The sequence below is a fragment of the Miscanthus floridulus genome, chromosome 19 (genome assembly GCF_019320115.1).
Source record: "Miscanthus floridulus cultivar M001 chromosome 19, ASM1932011v1, whole genome shotgun sequence".
Lineage (NCBI taxonomy): Eukaryota > Viridiplantae > Streptophyta > Magnoliopsida > Poales > Poaceae > Miscanthus > Miscanthus floridulus.
In genome coordinates this window covers 66,262,217-66,268,216 of record NC_089598.1, presented here as the reverse complement: position 1 = coordinate 66,268,216, position 6,000 = coordinate 66,262,217, and positions in this window count along the sequence as shown.

The window sequence follows — 6,000 nt, the reverse complement described above, 5'->3', positions numbered from 1 at the left end:
GCAGCTGCATGTCACCACTACAAGAGATATGACCTTCTACGATGATTTTCTGGTGACGAAAGCTAAATTTGTCGCTAAGTCATTCTGCTTTACGATGTTTTTAGTGGGTTCATGACTTTATGACAAAAATTATATGTGCGCCTGCTAAGATCTTGTAGATGTCATCGTAAACAGAACGATTTACATGTTATGAGGAACTATAGTTCTTCATGACATGCCAACAAACAATCGTCTTATTATTTAAATTTTAACTTGCTAAGCTGAACTCCATCATATGTTGAATTCAAAATTTTGAACTGTCCAAACTAACTCAGTTGAAAAAAAGAAAACCAATGTTCTAGATCTCGATGTGACCAACAATGTTGTAGTTGATGACTTTTTAATTTCAAACTATTTTTGGTCCTAAAATTATATATGAAGTTCTTATATTTTGAAAGTTAAATTTTTTAAATTACCTCAAATGGAAAAACAAATAGAAGCAAGGTTATAGATCTTAATTAGATCTATAACTTTGTAATCCATGACTTTTTTGTTATAAAATATTTATAGTTCTAAAAGTCTATTGAAAGTTGTCACTCAGATTTTTTTTAATACCCATATCCCGGTATTTCAACCGGGCACCAATTTTTTCCTCCCTTTTCCCGCTGATGTTTTCCCCTCCCATGGCGCCAAAAATTCCTCTGCGTGCACTCTCGCCACACCAAATCTGCCAACCCTAACAATAACAAAAAATAAAATAAAAACCACATACTTTGCCCACTGTCAGTTCTCTCAGTTCTCACTCTGTTGCCGTCCTCCCATCGACTGCCTCCCCAAATTCCACCAAAGCCCCCATCGTCGAGCTCCTCTAGTCCCAAGTCCAAGCTTCGCCAGTGCCATGGCCGATCTCCTCCCAATGGGGCGACCGCCGTGGGGAAACACCACACGCCCCTATTCTTACTAAAGTCGGTTGGAGCCATGGAGGCATACACCGGTGGCTGAGGCAGCCACCCTAGCCCCCCTGCTCTTCCTCGAGTTTCGCATCTCGACAGATCCACCTATGGCAACGGCAGGTCAGCAGTCATCCCAGCCCCTTCCCTCTCCTCCCCTCACCTTTGCCTTGAATCTAACAAGTGAGGGTCGAATCCATGTAGGGTCAGCCAGATCCACTGGTCGCCCTTGGAGAAGGATGTCGAATCTTTGTCTCCAGTGGGAGCCTTTCTTCTTCCTCTGCAGGATCTGACAGACTGTTGATCCGGCATGGTGGAGCACTTATGCTTGTGACCATGTGATTTGTTAGGTTTTGCTTAGTTCCCATTACTTGCTCATGTAATCACTCACCTGTACTGATTTTTACTCAATAATAATCGTCTTTCAACTTCCGGGGATTTTTGATAGGGTGGCTTTAGGTTGGATCTTTTGGTGTGACACAAAATGGCTAAGCTAGATGGAATTTCTTCTATGGATTTGATCTATGGTGCTTTATTCACTTCCGAGTTAGTTCTTCCTCATCTTTCTGATACGTGTGTTGCCTATTTTTTGTCTGTGTATATCCAGATTTAATAGAAATGTGGTATTTGGTTCATAGCTGTAACTGACCTTTTAATGCAGCAGAGATCTCTTGTGTGACTGTTGTTAAAAAGTAACAATGACTGCTAATATTATCAAGAAAAAATCTCTTGTGCTGCTGATCTTTTATGCAGGAAAAAAGAGAGTAGATTCCACCAATGTTTTCAAGTCGTCCAGTCGAACCTAGTCGCCATGGGACCGACCAGGAGACTAATCATGATTAGTCATCGACCAGGCCGATTAGTCGAGCCTAGTCGACCCCTGGTCATCCTATATATCAGGACATATATACCTACTATATATATACTATATAGTATACACAATAAAGCAAGCATCAAGACTACATTAGTGTTTAGCTAGTGACTTACTTGTGGGAGTTGTTTTCTTCTCTTTTCTACCATGTCTAGAGGTCCATATTCCTGTCCCAAACTCCATTTCTTTGCTGACTTGATGCTGGAAGCCTAAAATACCAAAGAAGACCATAATTAGCAACACTAAAGTAGTCTTAATCTTGACATAGCTCAACAGTAGCACTGCTTGCATTAGCAAGCATTGCTGCAAGTAGCAAATAACTAGCATTTAATAGTTAGCACATAGTAGACCATAGCAGTCACACAGCCAGCATATTATATAACCAAGCTAAAGTGTTCAACACAGAGTCACAAACATTGACATTTAATAGTCCAACAAAAGTAAGCAACTAGCCATCTAATTAAGCAAATCAACATTAAAATTGAAGCCTCCATCTCCATCTCTAGTTGGTGCATCTCTAGTTTTCAGTTGGTGCAGATTCTTCATCCTCCTCCATTGCTATTGCTGAATCTACATGCTGATCTTGGTCTTCATCATCAACTTCATCAATATCTTGAGTCACTGTGTTCCTTGGATGCTTCCTATTCCTAGCATAAGTATGCCTCATAGGGGCAGCAACAGCAGCACAAGTAGCAGCAGCCCTAGGCAAGTTACGTCCCTCTAGACCCTGAGTTGCACCAATAGCCTCATCCACAACAACCCAAGTCATAGCATCGCCACCACCTTCCTGAACTGGTTCTGGTTCACAATTTTCATTGACCCATTTATTTTCCCAATGAAATTCATCAAGCAAGAGTGGATTGCATCTCTTTCCTTTGGAACCCAGCTCTCTAATTTTTTTAAATCTGTTTTCCATCTTGTGGTTGTAACCTGGCATATACCAACTTATTTAACCTTCGGTGCTCTAATCAGGTTTCTCTTTTTTGCATGGACCCTACACAAAATATAATGTAGAATCACGTATCAATATTACTACCATACTTAATTACTCAGCAGTAGTACACTAGCACTTATAGCAGAAAATTAAAATTCACTCCAACTATGCTCGCATCCAGATGCAGCGCAACAAAGGCTAACAATCCTTTTTGCTAAACATTCTAACCCTAACAGGCCAAACTACAAGCCCAGTAGCCCACATGTCCGCCCAGTTAAATAGGCCTCAAAAATAGAGTAACCAAACCGGTCGTCCCTGTCCTAGTCGAACAACTAATCACGATTTCTCAGTCGACTAATCGGACGACCAGCTTTCTGGTCGAGCTAATCGAGTCGGACCTCCTAATCGAACACCAGGGACCGACGACTTGAAAACATTGGATTCCACACTAACCTGTGCAAGTTTTTACTCTGAACATTAGTTTAGTTGCTCCATGTCTATTAGTGAGGTGTGGCTTAGTTTTTAGGTCACATTGTAGATTTACTTTCCTGGGCCACAGGAGAAATCACTTAGTGATAAAAAATGAAGCATGACTTGTCCATTAGTTGCATTGACATGCTGTGTATGGAAATATTTTTTTAAAAGAGTCTGATTGCTTCTGTTTTACATTTGTCGTGGACCATATCTATTGTTGTTTCCATTACTGCTACTGTCTATTGGTTACTTATGTCCATTAGTTCCATTCATGTTTATTTGCATAAGAGAAAATGATTTTCTACTATTTGGAAAGTACGAGTGCATCAATATAGAAAATTTTGGCAATTTAGTATTTCCTTTCAATATTGAAAATTTTAGATACTGAGATGAATCATTTGGGTTAAAAGTCTATGTGAGAAATAATGTTGTGACAACTGGCATACTGTCTACAGACGACAGTCCATTGTAAGTGACAAACTTATTCTTTGCTTTCCCAGTCTATATCTTCATGCATGCACATGGCAAATGACTGCTAACTTTAACTTGTCTATATTTGGTCTCACTATTTGCAAACATGTTCAAGCAAGTATCTGATCTAATTTAATTCAATTTTAGGGCAGAAATTGGTAGCTGTGAGCACCTTGCAGCAAGTGTTTATGTTGGGGCAGTTACAACCTAACACAGGTCATTATAGGATCAATTTTGCACAAGTATTTCTACATTGCGTCTTTGAAATTTTCTCTATAGAGCTTCAAGGGCTACTAAATAAAACAGCTATACATTGCTGCACCTCTATCCCACATAGTTGTAATTCACCTGGCAGTATTTTCATTCTTGTGTTACTTAGGATTTTAATCTTCGGTGATGGGTTGACCATGAACTGTTATGCGAGAATGAAGTAGGATCTCTGCACCTTCAAGAAAGGAGTGAAAAGTATGAAAAGGTACATGTTAGATCAGCTACTCCGCCAAGCTATCTTTAATGTGCAGTTCCCAACCAATTTACATGTTACAGGCTGTGATAATGTACCCTTGTAACATTATCAATCTGTTCCTTTTAATGCCTCTTTATTTAGGTTTGTGTTATATGTAAAATATATTAATGTAGAGGCCTTAAATGCAGAGTGCAAAAGTTGGTATGTGTAGGAAAAAAAGGCCCCCGCGTCGCCCCCACGTAGGCGACATGGGAGGCGACCCAAACCCTAGTAGCCTCTCTTCCTTCCCTCCCTCTCTCCAGCCGTGCCGTCGTCGCTAGAGCAGGCCACCGGCATGGCCGTGCAGCTTGCCGGGAGGGTGGCGGCGAGGCTCTTCTTTGTGGTGGAAGCTGCAACGGTCGGGGATGAGCTCGCATGCGGTGTCCTGGGGCACAGCGTGGTCACTGGGTAGGTGGTGGCGCTGGCATCTTTAGCAGCAGTCTAGGCTTCGACGTTCGGATCCGGCGGTCCAAAGACCGGATTCACGCGGATCTCTGGCAGGCTGCGCTTGGGCGGGCACTGGGCGGTGGTGGCAGTGGCTCCTATCCAAGACGTCACGGATCTGCGGGTATGGCGCTCGTGGTGCGGGGCGCTACGACCCAGGGGCGCGCACGGTGGTGGCTGCGTCGCCTAGGGCCGGGTCTCTTCCCTTCCTCATGCTTGGAGGCAGCGTGTGCAGTAGCAGGGCTGCGGGGCGTGCCCTCGTGCAAGCCACGTGGGGCTCAGTGGGGCCGCTTGCTATGGCTGTGGCAGGTGCTGGCCAGTGCCCGTGCAGGTGCGGGGCAGTGGCAGGGGCTCCTTCTTCCTCCTCCGCTTCCCCCTTTCCTCCTCGACCTTGGTGTGGAGGCGACAACGCCAGCTAGGGACATAGGGTCTAGCGCCCTAACGGATCAGATCCGGTGCCCCTAGGGTAGGGGGCGACGCCTGAGGTGGGGCATGCGCCTGTCGGTGGCTGGCGGAGGTCGACAGCATCGACAGGCGGGTGCTTGAGCCAGCGATGACAGCTGGCGATGGCTTCGACGTGCGGTAGGGTGACGCGCGTGGCAGGGTAAGTCTAGCTCTACATGTTGCCCGGTCGAAGGGGGTGGCGGCCTGACGTAGCTATGCGGCTGCTATGAGCAGCCGGCCCATCGATGCCCATCTAGAGGGGCTTCTGTGGGATGGCAGTGATGACAATGGTGGCGACAGGCTACTGGTCTGGTATCTTGTCTCGACGTTTGTGCTAGGGGCACGTCGGGCGAAAGTCCTTGGCGACGGTGACACCTGTGAGCGCCATTTTCCTTGTTGGGGGAGTTGTGTTCTTATGCCCCCAGCCATGTCTTCCATGGGTGGAAACTTGGTCCATTCTTGGACAAGCGACGGCGGTGCTATCGACGTCATACCCTTCCTGAAGGCGTCGCTGTGGAAATTCGTCTCGACCGTGATGTCTCCTTCGACGGATGTCCTTTGCCTCTTGGCGTCCGGTTGACGCGAGATGGCGAGTTCTACATCGTGAAGTCAAAGCTGTTGCATCAGGGGATGTAGCTCGGCAACAATGACGTGGGTCGAACCCTCCTACTTCGACGGCTGGGTTTTAGCTTTAGAGGCTCGGCAATCGCCGCAGGCAGGGCATGGGATCAAGGCAGGAAGGCCCGTTGGTTTGACATCTTAGGATGGGTCATTGGTGTTTTGCCATGGAAAGTCAGAGCTGCTAGCTGCTTTGCAACCATGCTCGGCAACGATGACTCATGGTAGTGTGTACTCTACCGTGTTGCATGGGTGGGCTAACCTTTCGTGGTGTTTGGCGCCATGCTTGGTTACCTTTGCTTGTATATAA